General features: G+C 37.4%; 1 long non-coding RNA gene across 1 annotated transcript; it reads right to left on the bottom strand.

Moving 5' to 3' along the window:
* Positions 1-14638: 14638 nt before the first annotated feature.
* On the bottom strand, positions 14639-16115 carry LOC114051954. The gene is made up of 3 exons (XR_003570204.1): positions 16041-16115; positions 15559-15670; positions 14639-14669 (listed from the first exon to the last, which is right to left on the bottom strand). It is a non-coding gene; the product is annotated as an uncharacterized LOC114051954 (long non-coding RNA).
* Between the last annotated feature and the right edge of the window lie 5200 nt (positions 16116-21315).

Genomic DNA, 21315 nt, shown 5'->3' with positions numbered 1-21315 from the left:
GTCTGAGTTTACTCCTCCATACCAGAGAAGCCAAACTTGGCCCTGCAGGTCATGAATGCTTCTAGAACCAGATTGAAACATAATTTGAAAATGTTTAACAAAATAAATAAAAATAGAATACAACATAAATAATAGTAATATGGATGGAATGTTTCTTTAAGTCAATATGCTGCCCACAGGGATCCATTTCTATTTGATTTTGACACCTCTGCTCCACACTATAGCTCTGTCTCTTGCTGATCTTAAGCTCCAGGTCCTGCTTGGTCCTGGAATTCTTCTTCTCTGCTTCTCTCAGGTTTGTTGATTTCTATCACTCTGTCTGGTATATGATAAGCCCTGATTCATTCAATCACCTTTAGTGTGGTTTTGGTAGACATGTTAGTTTACACTTTATTAAGGAGATATCCATGAATACCAGAATTAAGACCTTATCTCTATTAAGTTTGTTAAGGGAATGTCACAATAAAGCCTTGCCATGCTCTATGATCTTCCTCTCTCCAACGCAGGTAGTTTTTCAGTCCTTGAAAATTACATCTGGCCTCAGACCAAACACTTGACACTTACTAGCTGTATGATCATGGGCAAGTCACTCAACTCCAGTTGCCTAGAAAAAAAAAACAAAAATGAAAATTATACTGGGATGCTTTTGGGTGCACTGAAACTTAGTCCTAGTTCTGTGTATCTCTCTCCCCAACTGTGAAGGAATTAGCAGTTCTTTCTTTTGCTGTTCCCCCCACCCCCCCACACCTGAGGACTTTTAAAGTCTTAATACGTATACTATACTAGAATTGACATTCTCTACACAAAGATAAAGAGGTGGCATCTTTTCACTCCTAGACCTGAACTATCCTTATAACCTTAACTGATAAATCCAATGGACTTTTCCCAGCCTGAAAGCTTTTCACATTGTCAATAACTCTCTATTTCAACATATTCTCTCTTGGGTTCCATGACAGTGTTGTCTCCTAGCTTTTCTTCTTGTTACTTAATTACTCCACATTTTTCTATGGCAGATCACTGAGTGTCAGTGTTGTCCAAGTCTTTCTTCTCTTCTCTATTCTTTTCTTCTCTTCTCTTTTCCTGCCCTCTCCTTTGCCTCTTCTCTCTTGTATCCTCCCCTCTTCTCCTCCTCCTCCTCTCCTCCCTTCCCTTTCTTTTCCTCTCACTTCTTTTCCTCTTCCTTCCTTCCTCTCTCCTTTCCTCTCTTTCCTTTCTCTCCCCTCCCTTCTTTCTCTCTTCTCCTATCTTCTTCTCTCATCTCCTCTCCTTTCCTCCCATCTCCTCTCCTCCTTCCTCTCTCTTCTCTCCTCTCCTCTTCCATAATTCTAGGAGCATATATCAAGAAACATTCCAAATCTAACATTCATAATCCTTTCCCAGGTTACACACATACATTGTGGGCTAATATATTGATAGAAGCAGAAATCTAGATTAAATCTAGCTAAGACTACAATTATACCACCATGTCCATGTAAGCTAAAAAACACATGCATGTCTGTCTTGTTTTGCCAGTATTCTCTTTCATTACTCACATTATTCATGGAAATGCATGGGCATGTGCCTACCATCACCCTCTGTCAAAACTGTTAACAATTTCCTCTGAAGCACATGTGCTTCTTTTTCAAATATTCCAAGTCTCATTAATATGGGATCTGTTAGGTATGCCAATAGTGTGTACTGCCAGATTGTACCCATCACTCATTCTCTTTCAGGTCCACTGAAAAACAATAGGTAGAAATTTCAATATGCAAATTTCAGTCAGTTAATCAGTAAGCATTTATTAAATGCCTACTATGTGTCAGGCACCATACTAAGTACTAAGGATACAGAAAGAGGCAAAAGGTAGCCCCTGCCCTCAAGGACCTCACAATCTAATGGGGGAGACAATGAGCAAATATGTGCAAACAAGCTATATAAAAGATAAATAGGAAATAATTAACAGACAAAAGGCACTAGAATTAAGAGGAGTTGGGAAAGGCTTCCTGGAGAAGATGGGATTTTAGTTGGGACTTGAAGGAGGCCAGGAAAGCCAGAAGGCAGAGATGAGGAAGGAGATCATTCCAGGCATGGGGAACAGCCAGATAAAATGCGTCGTGCAGAGAGATGGAGTATCTTGTTTGTGGAACAGCAAGGAGGTTAGTGTCACTGGATTGAAGAGTATGTGGCAAGGAATGAAGTATAAGAAGGTTAGAAAGGTAGAGGTAGTGCTAACATAAAAGGTTTTGAATGCCAAATAAGATTTTGTATTTGATCATGGAGGTGATAGGGAGCCCTCTGGAGTTTATTTATTAATTTGGGCTTGATGTAAGGAAAAATTCTATAACAATCAGACCTATTCAAAAGTGTAAGGACTTGCCTTGGGAGGTAGTATATTCTCTTTCATTAATGTTTTCAAGTAAAAACTCTATGATCATTTGTTGGATATGTTGGAAAGAAGATTTATAGGCAGGAACAGACTTAACTGATGGCCTCTGATATACCTTCCAATCTCAAGGTTTGATTCTTCTGTCTTTGCAAACAGGGCTAAAATACTTTAGCACCCTCTCTGTGGAACCCCTTGGACTTTCACTTGCAGGTGGAGTTCCCTAGGGGATAGCTATTTGAGGTTCAAAGTGCTCTGTATTCACACCCCCAAAACTATAGTTCATGAACCCCCATTAGTATGCTTACCTTTAATAGTCAGCCAGTAGACAGAGTTAGCTCAAAGCAAAGGGCATTTGTTGAAATAATATCATAATATCAATAACAACAAAACATTCCATCCATACACCTGGGTTGGAGGAGTGTACTTTTCCACTCTCCATATAGTGTCAATACAAAGAGACGGCACTTACAGAGAGTTCATTAGTAGAGAGGCATACTTGTATGGATGACATGTGGTCCAGATAACTCATACCTCCAATACAGAAAAGCCTTGATATCTTTTCCTTCTTATAGGACTTGTCATAGGGTACTCATCCTGAATATAGTCCCTCCTATAGTCAGTTAAGACTGTTTTTTCTTAACAATTCAATTCTATATGTCCGTAGCTAGCTTTCTCAACACACAAAGCTTTGCCTAGGCTTAGTACCTTGACTGACTGAGTACTCTCTTTGCTTGGTATAGATTCTCCTATTGGGCAAGTAACTCCCCTGCAAGTTGCCACAGCTAATGGAAGAGAGAAGAGAGAGAAAAATCCTTCCCTATTCCCACCCTAATACTCAAGGAAAGGAATTGATTCCATTTCAAGAACTGAGTTTTTCTCCATAGTTAGATCTACTTTCAGAGCCTACACTCCTCAGATATGTGTCCTTCCTTTACTCTTCCCTAGAAAGTGTGCTTTGCTTTTTTAATGGATCAACCAATGCCTACCTGCCTTCTACTTCTATTAGGCTTTAATGAAGAATTTCTTTACACCCTTTAAAGAGGTAGCAGCACATAAACTTTTTCTTGTACTTTATTCAAGAACTCAACACCTCATTGTTTCCGTTATTGGCTCCTTACCTTCTGTAATTTCTCAGCTTAGCTGGGAGAAATTCAATTGACCAATGGTCTCCTGATTAATTCCCCAAGACATTACAATATTAAAGATAAAGAATTAAAACAAACATTGATCATACTGGAAAAACATTAACTCAAAGACAAATATGCAAATTGTTGCTCAACAAAATTAAAACTGACTCAATCAGAAACATACTTCATATTAAGAACTTAGTAATAATGACATAATAATAAATTATACATGTCAGAGTAAGTCATAGAGGACACAACTATAGAAGAGTAATAATGTACAAAGTTAAAGTTTGTGAAAGGAGGAAGACATGAACACTTATACATGGATACAATATTGGGGACAGAAATGGAGGCTTGCGGATACAGAGGGAATGGAATTACTTTAGGAGACCAAACATCCACTTAGGTGCCCTTGTTATATGGCTGCCTCTTCACTTGCAATTATAATTACATATGTATGTGCTCCAGGAAACTCTCTGAAATAGCATATACCATAAGTCTGCAGTTAGCCCTGATAATGGTAGCAGTTGTGTTCAGGCAATGGAGCTTGGCTCATTATCAAGTAATATAGAGGTATAAAGGACCTTGCAGGAAACCCTCAGTGCTTTCGTAGCACCCTTCCTCCCCCACCCTCCCCACATCTCATACAAATTGTTGTATCAGAGTCTTATCCCTATGAGATTTGGTGGAATCAAGACAGACTAGCAACAATGAACATTAGTGAGTCACTGAGAGGGCACTGCAAACTCCTCTCTGGTGTAAGTATCCTGACTTTTATTATATTTCCTTTCTAAATAAATTTTAGCACTCAAAGGCAAGAGTTCTGTGTCTATCCCATTATTTCAGAATTCCTCCTCCAACTTCCTTCACAAAAAGCTGAAAAAAATGGTGTCTATGGCAAGATATTGAGGTAATGATGACCAGGTTTTCATAAAAGAATAAGCTAGAGCAGGACCCCCTAACTACCAAGCTGACTAAAGAGAAGCCTTGATACTGAGCTGTCTAAGTATTACATAGTCACCTGAGGTGCTTCACAGATGGCATAACATGAATGTCCCTAGGATACCCAATGGCAATTTGCTAAAGATTGATATTACAACATGAGTTAAAACAAGTAAAGAAATAAATTAGGAGTATCCAACATTTCCTACTCCCCTTAAGGACTTTTAGCAATGTTCTACAAAGCTTGGGAGGAAGAAAATTCAAACAGCAAGCTCCATAGTACTTACAAAAAATTCTGAGACTCTCCCTCATATTCATCAGACTGGCAAAGATGAAAAAAGAAAAAAACAGAAGAGCAGTTGTTTGAAGGTTGGTGAGAAGAAAACCATATTATTGCTCTGTTGGTGGAGCTGTGAATTTTTTCAACCATTCTGGAGAACAATTTGGAATATTACCTATATCATCACTGAATTGTACATACCTTTTGATATGGCAATATTGCCATTAGGCATGTCACCCAAGTAGGTCAAGGACAGAGCGAAAGGACTGATAGGTACAAGAAGATTTCTAGAAGAACTTTTTGTTGTAACAAAGAACTGGAAACAAAATGGGTACTTGTCAGTTGGGGAATGTCTGAACAAATTATGGTATATAAATGTAATGGAATTTTATTGTCTGATAAGTAATGATATATGTTAATGAGTCAGAGAAATAGGGGAAGACTTTCATGCAGTGATGCACAGTGAAATAAGCAGAACTAGGAGAATAATTTACATGATGACCACAACAATGATGTGAGGTCTTTGAAACACCTGAGAATTCTGAACAAACCTCCAACCTCTTTTCAGAGTGATGAAGGAATGGAGGTACCAAATGAGATGCATCCTCAAACATAGGCAACATTTTGATTGTTTTCACTCTTAATCATATATTTGTTTGCTGCAAGAGAAGACATCTTCTTGTTTGGGGCAGGGGAGTACTTTAGTAGGTAATGATAGATATGGGGGGGGGAAAGCATCAACAAAACAAATTTTAAATTAACAAAAGAAAAAAAAGAGATGTGTAGAAGAGGACAGATAACCATCTTCTTACTAACATAAACTTATTAGATTATATTTCTTTAAATATTTGTAACAGAAGTCTACAGCTTTTTGTATAATCCTCATTCCTGTGTTTTTTTTATATCTTGAAAATTTTGTTTTTGTTGATTAAAAAAGAAAGAATTGAGATTTTAAAAGTGTGAAAGATTCAACTTAGTCAGAAAAGCAGGTGTACTGGGCTAGTATAGTATCTCTACCTCTCAGAATAAAGTAATATGCATATCCTAGGAGCAGCATAATTCGTATTATGTGTTATTAGTGAGGCATTTAAAAAGATGATTCCTTAGATCCACAGGTATGAGAGACTATGTAATCCTAGGTTGCATGTAAGCTGGAGAAAGGAACAATTCTGTGACAGTCTAAATGGTATGGAGTATCTTGAGGCAGCACCGGACTCAAACAGCAGAAAAGAATCTAGAGCTAAAAGAGCAGTGAGATTTAGGCATTCAGAAGAGGACTAACTTGAGCCTTTTTAATGACACAGTGAATCACGTACAATATGCAGATCTGGTGAAGAGACATAGACTTTCTAGTGAACCCCACTAACTTATTTCCCTGCTTAGGGAACCTCAACTTCAAGGTTGTGCTATAAGTCAAGGGGTGAATATGTAGGTTCCTGGAGAAGATAGAAAAATTCTTGTTCATGATTCTATATGGTCTCAGATATGAGCCCCTTCTGTATTCTTTGTTAAATGTATTCTGCATCCTATCCTTGATAACTTGGAGAATTACAGAAGAACTGAGGTCACTTAGCCAAATTCAGATATTTTCAGAATAAAGATTTTCAAGCGGGGGTGGTGGTGGTTATGGGGTGAGTTATTGTTAAACCTTTAAGCTCAAACCTAGATCTATATCCTTATAGCTATTTGGTAATCAGATGGGTCACATAATTTTTATTGCATAAATCTGTATTGCTTTCTTTACTAGTTGAATCAATTCACAGGTCTATCAGCAGTGAATTATAGAATCCCAGAATTTGTGGTTTGAAAATTAGTTCGGTGGCTATCTAATTCAGCCCATACAGAAAAGAAATTTAGACTATAATAAACCAAAAGGTACTCATCTATTTGCTGTTTGATGACCTCCATGGAGGGGGAATTCTCACCCCATACCTCAAGCAGTCCATTCTATTTTCAGACAGCTCTCATTTTTAAAGAAGATTTTCATGATGTTGAGTCTAAATTTACCTCTTCATGGTTTCCATTCACTGCCCTTGGTTATGCCAACTGGGGCCAAACAGAACAGACTGAATTCCTCCTCCACCCAAGTGTTTCAAATGCTTGAGACAGTTATCATGTTCTTCCTGAATCTTCTCTTCTCCAATTTGAATATGGTCAGCCCTTTTAACTAATCTTTATATGACATGGACTTAAGGCATTTCACTATCCTATCTGTCCTCCTCTGGACATTCTCTATTTTATTAGTGTTTTTCTTAAAGTGTGGTGTCAAGAATTGAACATTATATTTCAGATGAGGTCTGAGGAAGGCAGATAGAACTATTATCTCCCTATTTCTAGAAGCTATACCCTCTTAATGCACCTCAAGATGCCTTAGTTTGTTTTTTTTTTTTAGCTGCTATATCTCATTGCTGACATATATTAAGCTTAGAGCTCACTAAAATCTCCAGATCTTTTTCAGGACAACTGTTGCCTAAAAAGGAAGTTGCTTTCTTGTATCCAAGTTAAAAAAAAAAACTTTACATTTATCCTTATTGAATTTAGCTTTTTTCTTCTACTATCTCACTTGATGATTGTCTAATTAGCTCCCATGAATTGTTATCATTTTTATGAAGATGATCACCTCATCTAAAGATCCAGCCCTAACCTCTCTGCTGAATTCTAGTCTCACATAATCATAAACTTCTTACACATTTCCAACCAAAGATCTTGCAGGCATCTAAACTTCAATATGCCCAAATTAGACCTTTTCCTCACCAAAACATCCCTTCCACTTCCTAATTTCCTTATCATTTTCTAGGCTATCACTGTTCCACCATTGTTCTAGTTGCTAGCCTAACTGGGTTCTCAATGTCATTCTCAGTTTCTCAGTCTCATTGATCCCACATACCAATCCACTGCATAATCTCATTTCTACTTCAAAATGTCTCTTGTATACCACTCCTTCTCTTTCTTCTCTCCACTCACACAGCTACCACCTTAGTTCAAGTCCTCATCACCTCTTGCCTAAATTACTGTAATAGCCTTCTAATTTGTTTTCCTCCCTCAAGTCTCTCCTGGATCCCAATAGCTTTTCCATTTACCTTTCAAAGTGATTTTTCTAAGGCAAAGGTCTGATGATGTTACCCCTTATCTGTTTTGCCTGCACATCTAATAAGTTATATTGATACCATATTACCTTTATGATCAAATATAACATCCTCTGATATTTAATGTTTTTCATAACCTTCCCATATTTCTAGCCTTCTTGTATGTTAATCTCTCTCATGCACTCTATGATCCAGCTACACTGGCTTTCTTGCAGTTCCTTGAACATAGCATTTCTGTGTTTTGTGTTCTCTGTTCACTTTGAACTGTTTCTCCCCCAGGTATAGAAGGCCCTGTCTTTCTACCTCCTCCTCTTATTTTCCCTCACTTCCTTCTAGAGTCAGCACAATTTGCCCATCCTTCCCCACTGCTAGTGCTTTCTCCACTTTCAGATTATCTTCATTTCAAACTGGATGTCTAGTCAGCATCTGAAACTCAATATGTCCAAAACTGACCTCGTTATCTTTCTTTCCAAGTCCTTCCCTCTTCCTAGGATAGAAATGATATCTATAACATTCTCTTCATTCACTAGTTTAGTAATCTTGTCTAAGAAAGTCTTAGTTTTACATAAGCACTTCTATATTTAGATGATTGAATAAAAAGGCATTTTTAAGTGCTTGCTATGTGCAAAGCATTGTGCTAACACTGGCAACACAAGAAAGCAACACAATCTCAGCTCTCAAGGACCTCACATTACGATGAGGGGAGACAACACACATAGATTTTAGCTACAAGTTAGATGAAAAAGCCTCATGTTCCTTATGTCAAAACAGATAGTTGTACATCCTCTTTAATGTTATTTCCACTGATAAAACCACATGTATTTCTGGTGTTGAACCATCTGAGAGTGCCAAGAACTTAGGTTGTGAGAAATTTCTTTTCTTTAGTAGATATGACTTGAGGCAGGGGCTTCAGGATCCATAGCATCAGTTACTGGGTCATATCCCCACAAGAGTCAATTTTCTGGATTATGACTTCAGAGGCTAAGTTCAAAGGAGGGCTGGTTGGGGGAGGGTTGCTACTATCCCCAGGGCTTTTGGCATTAGAGCCCGGGGCTGTCTCAACCAAGGTATGAAGGAAGGTGGTGGTTCACGTGGTAGTGGTGGTACTTTGACTTGACAGGTATGTCACTTCCTGTCTCTCCCTCAGGGTGCCTTGCTATACTAGTTAGGCTGGCTTACCTGCCCTGTTGGTATCAGTTGGCTGCCAGTTGGTGGGGAGGGTTAGCAACTTTTTCTCTGAAGTCATGACTGTGTATAATGACTGTGTGGGCAGGGTTAGAGACAGAGTCAGTTTACCAAACAGCCTTTTTAATGATCCTTTCTAGAATATTCCTAGGAAATGAAGTCAAGTTCACTGGTCTTTAGTTTATAGTCTGTCTTCTTCCATTGTTTGAAAATTTTAAAATCCCTTTAATGATCTTTTCTACAATATTCCTAGGAACTGAAGTAAAGTTCACTGGCCTGTAGTTTGCATGTTCTATCCTGTTTCATTTTTGGAAAATCAAGACATTTACATTTTCTCTAATTTTACATTGCCTCTCCTATTTTCCCTCGTTTTTCAAATAGCTGACAGTGTCTTAGCAAATCACATCTGCTAGTCCTTTCATGACTCAAGGATATAATTTATCTGGTCCACATGGCCTGAATTCATCACGTGCAGTTAGGTGCTCTCCAGTTCCTTATGTATTTTGGGTATCAACACTCTACTCATTTGTAATTTCTAGTATAAAGGCTGTTTGCAGAGAAAACAGATGAAAAATAAGAATTGAATAGCTTTGCCTTCTCTCTACTGTTAGTTATTATTAATCTATACACCCTACTCTTGTTTTGATCTTTCTTTTTCTCTCAATATAAGTAAAAAACCAAAAGAAAACAGAACATTTTTTTTCTTTTTTTTCCCTCAAGTTTCTCTTGCCATTCTCAAGTCATCGTGAGCTTTAGCATTTCTAACACTAATTCCTTAATCAGTCTGGAGCCTACAGGTGATTATGTACTCATTACATGTTGGGTCTTGTCTGTTATAAAACTGGGCCCTCTGAATTTTGGGGGGCCACAGGAGAGACTCTCCATTCAGGACTTTAAATTTTGTATACTCTATCTTTTGGAATATTAAAGAAAATGACAATAAAATCTTAAGTGGCAATTACACAGTCATTTTGCTTTTTGGGTTTCCTCACTAAAATATTTCATTGAGGTGATTTTACAAATTTTGCATTTCTTGATCAATGAATGTTCAAATCCTTGTATTGAATGTATTACTGAATTCTTATTGACCGATTCTAATGTGGAGTTTGCATCCATGGAATGCTAATATCCAATTGAGAACTGTATTCTTGCTATGTGAGGGGATAGTAAGCATCTTTTTTGCTTACTTATTTTGTCCCCAACATGGATTCTTAATAACGATGATGATGATGATAAAATAACAATAATGATAAAAGCTAACATTAATACTAAGAGGGCACTGGGCTTAGAGCTGCTTAACATAGATTAAGACAGGTTGGGATGAAATGATCTCATGGATTACATCATGGTTGAGTTGGGGGAAGAGTTCCACATCTACAGAAGAGGAGTGGTGTGATCAGACAATGTGATACTTGAGCCTAACTCCCTGTCACCAGAACACTGCTGATCATGCATAGTGAACCCTCTTGGTGGGAGTGGCAACTGGTTCCCAATCATAGAGATTGATTAGCTAGGTGCTGGAGAAGTCTGTCAGGGAGGGTAAAGAAGATCCCAAGACCAGTATTCCTGGGCAGAAGGAGGTGACACCATCCACGAAGGGGAGCTCTGGGTATGGCTCCTGAAACATGGGGTTGATAAGACAGTAATTGATGACTAGCCACAGGAGTGCTTGGAAAACTTTACCTGGAGATTAAGCTCCTGGGAACTAGGGACTTTTTTAGTATCATCCAACTCTGAAGTATCCTCCACATGCTCTGCTCCGTTGGGATCACTTGGGGAGGTTACAGAGGGCAGTCTCTGGAGGTCAGGGGTGCTATATGTTCCATATTTATGTACACCACAACAACCTCTAGGCACATTATTGTGGTTAGGGCAAGCTCCCATGGCTCCTGTACCTATCTGCTTTTTGGTGGTAGTTGGCACCAGGTGTTTCTGATGGTGATGAGGAAGGTGAAACTGTAATTAGTGTCACAGATGTTCTATATCTTTGTCAATTATGGGCTTGTGAATCTTTTGTGTTTTAGCTATTTTTTTCTGTGTGGGAAATAAATATTTGTCCTTTACCTAATGTATATTACATATGTTTGGAGTACCTTTCTAATCTTTTTCTTGAGGGATAGTATGGGGTGGGAATAGAGTGGGAGACCCTAGAAATGAGCCAAATCTGAGCTTCAAGTGATTTTACTTGGCCTCGTGAGTAAGAGAGAAAAGAGATCTAGAAAATAAGAGAAGAGAGACTGGCCCTTCCCTTTAGAGGTTAGGCTGCCCCACGACTGAACATAGAGCCATGTGTGTGATCTCAGAGCAGTGGCTCCTTACTGGAAAAATCTCAGCTGCACCAAGTGTAGGTTCTATTGTTATGCTATTCTCATTATTTTTCATATATTTTTATCAGCTTTTAGTCATTCGTTTTAAAGTAATTTTAAAAATAAATTTAACAGTCATCTACTAATATGAACATTTCCATATACAAAAGACAGAAAAAGAGAATTGCAGATGAAACCATGAATCCACTATGTATAGCTTGTCTTTTTTAAGTATCACATATAAAATGGAAATATCAACACTTCCCTCCTCATTTGTGTCCCCTTCTGAACTTCCTTCTGCTTCTTTATGTGTATTTTTAAAATGTTTAATTGGTGGTCTTTTCATTCTTTTCTCTTTTTTTATCATTATAACTACCCACACTCCCCTTACAATACTCCCTCTCTTCAAACAAAATCCCTCCACTGTAACAATAAGTAGTATAGACAAGAAGAACAAATTTAAGTTGTATTGGTCATGTCTGAAAATGAATAGTTATAGTCCATCACTTATCCATGGAGAAGTAGGAAGCATGTTTCATCATCAGTTTTCTGAAGTCATAATTGGTCATTGAATTGATCAGAATTTTAAAGTCTTTCGCAGTTGTTATCCTTTACAATATTGAAGCTAGTCAATGTATAAATTGTTCTCCTGACTGCTGGCTTTACTCTTCATCATACAAATATTTCTACATTTCTCTGAATCCATCCTTTTTTGTCATTCCTTATAGTTCAACAGTATTTCATTGCATTCAGAAACCATAATTTGCTCAGTCATTCACCAGTTTATGGGCATCCAATATGTATCTACTTCTATTTTTTAAAAAAGTATTAAAGTGCACAGTTTTGTATATATGGGTGTTTTTCCTCTGGCTTTATTCTCTGTGTGTTATGAGCCTAGCCGTGGTATTGATAGATCAAAAGATACACATAGTTTAGAAAATTTTGGGTAGAATTTCAAATTGTTTTCCAGAAAGAGTGGATCTCTTCACAGTTCCAATAGCATATCAGTATCCTTTCACAGCCATTCTAACAATTGTCATTTTCTACTTTTGTCATCTCTACCAATCTAATGAATATAAAGTTGAAACCCAAAATTGTTTTAATTTGCATTTCACTTATTATTAGTAATTTAAAACATTTTTATGTGATTGTTAGTAGCTTACATTTCTTCTTTTGAAAATTACTCATTTCAAACAATTTGATTATGGTTTCTTTATCTTTTTTAAACTATCTTCTCTTTTTTTTCCTATTAAACATATTTTCACATTAGTGATGTTGTAAGTAAGAATAAGAACCAATAGGAGGAACCACCAGAAGGAGGAAACAAAACACAACAGAAGAAAAAAAAATAGAAAATAGTATGCTTCGATCTGCATTCAAACTCCATAATTCTTTCTTCTTTGTGGATAGCATTTTCCATCAAGAGGCCTTTGAAGATGTCTTAGATCGTTGTATTGCTGAGAAGGGTTAAGTCTATCAATATTAGTCATTGCACAACATGGATGTTATTGTGTACAACATTCTCCTGGTTCTGCTCACTTCACTCAGCATCAGACCATACAAGTCTTTCCATGTTTTTCTGAAGCCAGTCTGTTCACCATTTCTTATAGCACAATAGTATTCCATTACATTCATTCATATACCACAACTTGTTCAGCCATTCCCTAATTGATGGGCATCCTCTCATCTTCCAATTCTTTGCCACCACAAAAAAAGCTGCTATAAATACTTTTGTACATGTGGGTCCTTTCCGCATTTGTATGATCTCTTTGGGATACAGCCCTAGAAGTGCTATTGCTGGGTCAAAGGGTATGCACATTTTTATAGCCCTTTGGGCATAGTTCCAAATTGCTCTCCAAAATGGTTGGATCATTTCATAACTTCACCAAAAATGGATTAGTGTTCCAATTTTCCCACATCTTCTCCAACATTTATCATTTTCCTATTTTGTCTTGTTGACCAATCTGATAGGTGTGATGTGATACCTCAGAGTTGTTTTGATTTGCATTACTCTAATCAATAGCGATTTAGAGCATTTTTTCATATGACTATAGATGGTTTTAATTTCTTCATCTGAAAACTGCCTGTTCATATCCTTTGGCCATTTATCAATTGGGGAATGACTTGTATTCTTAGAAATTTGACTTGATTCTCTGCATATTTTAGAAATCAGGCCCTTATCAGAGAGACTGGTTGTAAAAATTCTTTCCCAATTTTCAACTTTCCTTCTAATCTTGGTTGCATTGGCTTTGCTTGTGCAAAAACTTTTCAATTTAATGTAATCAAAGTTAACCATTTTATCTTCTCTTTTAAAAATAAGTTTTTATTAATATTTTCTTTTTCTAACATCACCATAGTATCCCATGAATCCCTTCCACTTCCCTCTAAGAGAGCCACCCCATATGACAAATAGTATTTTTTAAAAGAGGGAAAAAAAAGAGCACTGTAACACTTAGGGATGTCCAATCTCCATGAAAGGGTAGGTTAGAGGTGTTTTCTCATATCTTTTTATTGGAATCTTTCTTGATCTTTATAATTTTGTGGCATTTACATTTTAGTTTTTTTGTATTGTTCTTTCTATTTACATTGTTATATTTACTGTGTGTATTATTTCCTTGGCTCTGTTTACTTCACTCTGCATCAGTTCCTATAGCTATTTCCATGCTTCCATATATTCATCACATGCGTTGTTTCTAACAGCACAGTAATATTTAATTACATTCTTGTATCACGATTTGTTTAGCCATTCCCCAATTGATGGGCATCTACTTTATTTCCCATTTTAGCTATCACAATAAATGCTACTATAAATATTTTGGAGTATCTGGGAACGTATTTCTTATCAGTCAAGTATAAGCCCAGTAATGAAACCTCTCAACAAAGGGTATAGAAATTGTAGTCTTTTTATTTATATAATTCCAAATAGCTTTCCAAAATGATTGTATCATTTTACATCTCCACCAACAATGTATTAGTGTGCCTATCTTTCAACGACCCCTCCAACATTAATTGTTGACATTTTTTGGTCATTTTTTTTTTTACCAAATTTGCCAATTTGTAGGGTGTGAAGTAAAACTTCAAGGTTGTTTTGATTTGCATTTCTCTTGTTATTAGTAAGCTGGAGCATTTTTTCTTGTGGCTAGGCAGTTCTTTTGAGAATTGTTTGCTCATATTCTTTGTCCACTTAGCTCTTGAGAAACAGTTATCAGTCATATATATGTAAAGGCAGCTAGGTGGTGCAGTGGATAAAGTGCTGGGCCTGGAATCAGGAAGACTCTTCTTTGTGAGTTCAAATCCAGTCTCAGATACTTATTAGCTATATGACCCTGGGAACGTCATTTAACCCTGTTTGCCTTATTTCCTCATCTGTAAAATGAGCTGGAGAAGAAAATGGCAAATTACTCTAGTATCCTTGCCAAGAAAACCCCAAATGGGATTCTGACGAGTAAGACATGACTAAAAAATGATTCAGTAACAACAACAAAGTACATATAAATATATGACATATGTATATATAAATATGTGACACACACATATACATAAATATGTATTTACTAATTGTTTATATGTCTTGGATACCAAACCCCATCAGAGAAACTTTATACAAAGATTTTTTTCTCTTTCAACCATTTCCCTTTTTAACCTAGATATATTAATATTGCAGGTGCATCAGCTTTTCAGTTTCAAGTTCCCCCTTCTGCTTTAAATGCAGTATTAAGTTCCTTTAGTTACTTTCCCACTAGCTCTCTTCCCCTTACCCTTGAATCCCTTTTCTCAGTTGATACCCCTTTCTCTTTAGGGTTTTATTAGTTCCTTTTTTCTGTCCTCCTTTTACTTGGTTATATATTTATTCCTCCCCTTCTTTCTTCTCAGTAGATTTCCCTTGAGCTCTTCCCCTGCATCTAGTTTTTACATTTCATTTTTGTACCCCTTTCCACAAAAGATTTCTCTGTGTCTTCATTATCCATTTTCCCTTTCTGTTTACTCTGGACCCTCATTCTCTGATTCATGACCCCATAATTATTTAGTCTCTCTCTTTTCTCTGCATTCTTCATGTAATCAAAGCTTTTGAGGTATCCATTCTATGTTCTCCCCTCTAGGCACTTACTGCCACTACCTTGTAGAGCTTACCTCATATATTCCCTTTTTCTACTGTGCCTTATTCCCAGAACAAACCAATTATTACAGCTGTCATAGTGGTTACTGCCCCTGGTAGGGCTCCTTCTCCATCACATCCCTGATTATGCAGCCCACCTCTGATTTATACCTTCCTTTGTTGACTCTATTGTCTTCATTTGCTTTGGAATTCCTTCCCTATGTCCATGCTCTCCCACTCCTCCAGATGCTAGTTACTCTGATGGGTTCCAATTTCTTCTTTCCTGGGATAATAGACTCTTCAAGCACCAAATCCCTTAAGCCTCATCCATATAAGATCCTCATCTCACATTACCGATCATCTGTCTTCACTCATAAGAACCCTCTCCCACCTCCAAAGTAAGGCCTCCTTCCTTTCTCTTTTTCAATCTTTCCCTCCCTCTCCTCCTCTTCCCATCCTCCTGTAGGCCATTCTCTTTCACCTACCCCTCACTGCTAGCCTTTGATTTGACTCCAGCTCATTATTCATCATTCACTCCCCTCTATCCCACAGCTCTCCTCCTCATTTATGTACCCTTCCATGTCCTCTCCACCCCACCCATCAACCCCCCAAAAAACAGAAATGAAAACACTGATTCCCCTATAGGGAGGTACCTCCAGGTTCTGTCTGTAATATCCCTGTTTGCCTCTTCACTGTTACCTTCACCAGATTTCTGCCTTCACCCCTCTGTCGTTGTGTACGTTTAGAAAAAAAAAAGTCTCTTACTGATCTATCTGCTGTCACTCTGTTGCTGTCCTTGCCTGCTGCATTTATTCACTTCTGCTTTTCTGTTGTTTGGGTGTTTGAGATGCATATTATCTCTTCAGTTATGGTTTTATTTTAAAAAAAATTTTCAATCTCTTTTTTATTATTGAACTTCCATCTTTTGTCTTGTATGGTTAAGCTCAGATTTTCAGAATAGATCACCTTGGGCTGCATCCTGAGCTCTATTGCTCTTCAGAACACATTATTCCATTCCTTCCTCCTTTTTCTAGTGGATGTAGAATAGTCTTACGTATTCAAATGTTCTTTCCTTTGAATCTGAAAATCTTTCTCCTGATGACTTGCTGAACTTGTTCTTTCTGAATTGAATTATTAAATGTAATCAGTGTTTCTTAGAGTTTGCAGCCTTGTTGTTGTTTTTTTTTTTGAGACAATCTAAATTCTTCATGTCCAGAAGCTCTGGGTAGTTCTCTTCTAACATTTCCTTCATTATGGTAGAGTTTTGTTTTTTTTTTGTCCTATCTTACTCTGGGAGACCTGTGATCCTTAGGTTGTCTCCAAGACATCCTGTCTTTAAGATCAGTAGATTTTCCTTGCATAATGAGCATATTTTCCTTTATTGTTGTTTTTTGCTTTTCTTCTGATTATTTTACACTTCTGTGTATTTGCATTCCCGATTTATTGTTCTCTCCATTTTCCCTTTGGTAAGGCTTGCCATTGCAGATTCAAGTTTTCTTATTCTGCTCATTATTTTTGCTGTTCAGGACATAAAATTCTGCTCTTATAACTCTCATTTTTTCATTTAAGTCTCTCATTTCACACTCAAAAATAGTGTGTTGTGATTCTACATTCTCCTTAAATTCCACAGGGTCCTCTTTCTCATCAAGTGTGGGATCATTTTCCTTTATTTTGCAGTATTTACTCATAGATGCCTGAATTCATTTAATAGATACAGAGTCCATTTTTCCTTCTGTTACCGTTTTCCTATTGGTTTGTTTGTTTATGTTTAAGGTCTTTGAGTTTTCTTCTTCCTGAAATTTTTGGTACTTTCAGTCTTTCTCCCCCTTCTTTTCCTTATCACTCACTTGCTCACTCACTCCCTTCTGATTGTGGCTTCCTTGGGGTCTGGATCTCAAAGTTTCTCAGTCTCCTCCACTCTGGTCAACTGATTCACCAGCCTAGGTCCCTGCCCTGACTGACTTTTGGGTGATGAGAGCTTTTTCTAGCTGGGTGCTGTGCTCTTTCCCTCAGCCTTGGTGGAATCATGCATAGTCTCCCATATACACAGTGTCCTGTTCTGCTGACCTGTTTTACTTCTGTTCCTCAATTCTCTAGCCCAGACCCAGCAGTTCAGAGCCTATTTTCCCTGGCACCTGAAGTTTAGAGCTTTTCATGTAATTTCTGGTTTGGAAAAGTCACGGGAATTTGAGAAAATACCTAGTTCACCATTTTGTTGCTCACATGACCCATGCTATCTTTTCTTATTTATTTGTATTAATTCCCTATGTATCTTGAATGTCAGACCTTTATCATAGACATTTACTGTAAATATTTTCCTGAGTTAACTGTTTCCCTTCTAATTATGACTTCATTAATTTATTTTGTGCAAGATTACCAATTTTATGTAACCAAAATTATCTACTTTATCTCTTATGATCCTCTCTAACTTTTGTTTGGTTAGTATCTTTTCCCCTCTCGATAGTTTTCAAAATCATCTTTTTCCATATTTTTAATTATTTATATTATGCACACACATACAATATTACATGACCTTTTATATCTAAGTTGTATGTACATTTAGAGCTTATTATGGCATATGGTGTTAAATAATGATCCAACTCTAACTTCTGCAAGATTTCTTTCTACTTTTCTGAGAAGTTTCTGTTGTGTAGTGACCAATACTTCCTTTTTGGTTTATTCAATATCTTGTTTTAAAATTGAAATATTTAAATCTTCCATTTCTTGTTTTGTAGACTGTCACTGATTTATCTTGGACATGGCTTCTGAGGGGTAGAACACTAGTTCCTGGTAGCCAGATACATACTGAAGAGTCTGTTATTTAGCAGGGTCAAACCTTTTGACCTGAGATCAGAGAAGAAAACCAGTTTGCAAAATGGGGGCAGTTTGAGGATCATGCAGGATAAATGGGCACTCCAATTAGCATGATGAGCACCACTGAACAGAAGCATTTGTCTAGTTTTTAGTTAAGGGGATCATATTGTCCCAGGCCCACCACAACATGGGGTCATGGTCCCCATCTCCAGATTAGCAATTGACTCACTTTTCAACATCTGCTGTTCTTGTAGTAGCATTAACCTGACTATTTAGAGGACATACGAAAATGCTGACTTTCCCCAGAGATAATTGTATGCAATGGTAATTATTGCCAAATTCCTCCATTGACCTGACTCTAAAAGGGAGAACCTTTGATTGTCCAGTACTGCCAGGACCACTATTCCTCAGGTATCCACCATTATCCAATTAATGGGAATGAGAATAAGGGAATAAGTGTTTATTAAACACTTATATGTTAAACACTTCATAAATTTATCTTATTTGATCTCAAAGTCCAGTTCCACATACCTTTCTTGTTGAAGGAAGGAAGATAAAAGAAAGGAAGGAAAAGAAGGAAAGAAGTAAAGGAGGGATAAAGGGAAGGGAGAAAGAACTTATTAAGTACTTACTATGTGCCACGCACTAGACTAAATACTTTTAAAATATTGATATCAAATATCACTTGATTGTCACAATAATGCTGGGAGATAGATGCTATTGTTATTCTAATTTTACATTTGAGAAAACTGAGGCAGACACAGGTTAAATGAGTTGCCATACATACACAGCTAGTAAATATCTGAGGCTAGATTTGAACTCTGGTCTTCCAGGCCCAGCATTCTATCTATTGCATCACCTAATTGCCCATTTAATGGATGGAACTGTTACTATCCTAAATAAAATGGCGTTCTTTGAGAGCTAAGTTCATATTGGTTGGGATGCATTGGGCTAACAGATGATGCCATGTTAGTAGACCTAGTTTTGGAGGCTTCAGGCTGTGGCAGAGTTGAAACCTGTTCTTGAAGGGTGTTAATACCTCAGAACTAAAAACTGGACAAGAGATAGGAGAGCAAGATATTTTATCACCATTTGTATTTAATAATAGAAACATCTGGTGCCCTACCATCTTTTTTAGAGGGACCATCATGTTTCACCCTAACATATAATAGGTAACTTTGGATGAAAGGAGATGGTACATCTATGTAATCCATTCAGTAGCAACTATGGCCCACTAGCAGGTGAGCAATTGCTTTTCAAAAATGGTATAGCAAGTGGACAGTTCAGAGAGCTTATAGGCCCAGAAAAACTAATGATCACTTAGATATGGCCACCTCTAGATACTTTCCAAAGGTTACACTCTATCTCGTCTTTTTGGACAGAGCCATCTGAAATCCTGGGCAGCATAGTGACATAATGGCCTGGGGAGAGATTGCTAGAAGGTTTGTTTTAGGTTTTCAGGGCTACAGATTGCTTTAGGCTCCACTCAGAAGATGTAGATTTATGGATAACTTAATAAATGATAGCCACCAGAACACCTAACTGGGTAATGCAGAATCAGTGGTGTAATCAATGACAACAGTAAGTCTCTGGGCTTTTTTAAATTGTGGGGAATATACTATCAGTGTCATGTTTTTTATTGTGCCTGGACAGTTAGGTGGCATAGTGAATAGAGCACCGGACCTAGAGTTAGGAAGACCAGAGTTCAAATCCAGCCTAAGACACTTATTAGCTGTGTGAGCTTGGACAAGTAGCTTAATTTATGTCTGCCTCAGCTTCCTTAACTATAAAATAGGAATACTAATAGCACCTGCTTCCCAGGGATGTTGTATGGATCAAATGAAATAATATTTGTAAAGCACTTAGCATATTGCCTAACACAGAGTAGATGCTTAATAAATACTTGTTCCCTCCCCTTCTTCTTCTCCTTTTTACTTCAGCAAAATGGAATCATCTAGGTTATCCCTATCCACTATATTACCAAAATCTTGACTAATCAGGCTGGGCCCTGGACATTCTCCTATTCCTTGTCCCTCTTGTGGACCACAATAAGGTCTCTGCCATTGTGGCCTCCTCCATCTGGGTTAACATTATATTGTATATGTGGTAGTAGATATTAATTCCTTCAAGAAGTGGAACTCCTTTTGGGTCTCAGTCCAACAAATTGTAGGATTCAGATATCCCTGAGCAAAGATAGTGATGGTATGCTGAACTGCTCTGGTTAAATGAACTGTTCCTGCCTTGTCTCAGCAGCATTCCAGCCTTGTCTCACAGAATAGGGAAAAAAGACATTAGCAGGTTGACAACCCTACACCACTCACTAGTAGTCTACTACTTGATCCATTACATTGACAAGGTCAGGAATGGTCTCAAAAATTGTTGCATTAATTTTGTTCAGGCCCTTGTGATCCACTCTAGACTGACAAGTGCCATCTACTTTCTTTACCAGGTTATTTTAAGGGAACAGATAAATAGATAGATAGAACAGATAGATAGATAGAACAAATAGATAGATAGAACAAACATTTATTAAATGCTTAATATGTGCCAGACACTCTACTAAGTGAGTGGAATACTGATACAAGAAAAAAGAAAATAGTTTCTGCCCTCAATTAGCCTACATTTTAATGGGAGAAGTCAGCACATAAAGGGAAGCTGAAAAAACAAGGTACAGGGAGAAGGTAAATACATGAGACAAGGGAGAATAGTAGTCTGAGGAGCTGAATTAGGTTAGGAAGGCTTGTAAGATGCCATATTCCTGTAGCAAGCCATTTTTTCACTAAAGACCCTGCTGCCACCATTTCAACCTCCCCAACTTCAATCATAAGATAGTGAGTTCATTCTGATCCAATGCTAAGCTATTACTAAAAGTAGTAGGCCAGACCTGATACATACTGGTTTGCTGCTTCAGACTCAGGATTTGAGTTAAATGAAATACTCTAATAGTTAATAAAAAGCTTTACCTAGCCATAGAGTGGAAAGGATGATCAGCAAGGATATAACACTTTTTTGTGGTAACGATGGCCCTTCTATATCCATATGGAAATATACCTAATCAGAAGAATATGTTGGGTGTGATAACTTTCACAGGAATGGAATTTATGCCAATTGTGA

The sequence above is a fragment of the Vombatus ursinus genome, unplaced genomic scaffold, assembly GCF_900497805.2.
Source record: "Vombatus ursinus unplaced genomic scaffold, bare-nosed wombat genome assembly UNPS02014807.1, whole genome shotgun sequence".
NCBI classification, from domain to species: domain Eukaryota; kingdom Metazoa; phylum Chordata; class Mammalia; order Diprotodontia; family Vombatidae; genus Vombatus; species Vombatus ursinus.
This window is presented reverse-complemented; position numbering and strand designations above follow the sequence as displayed.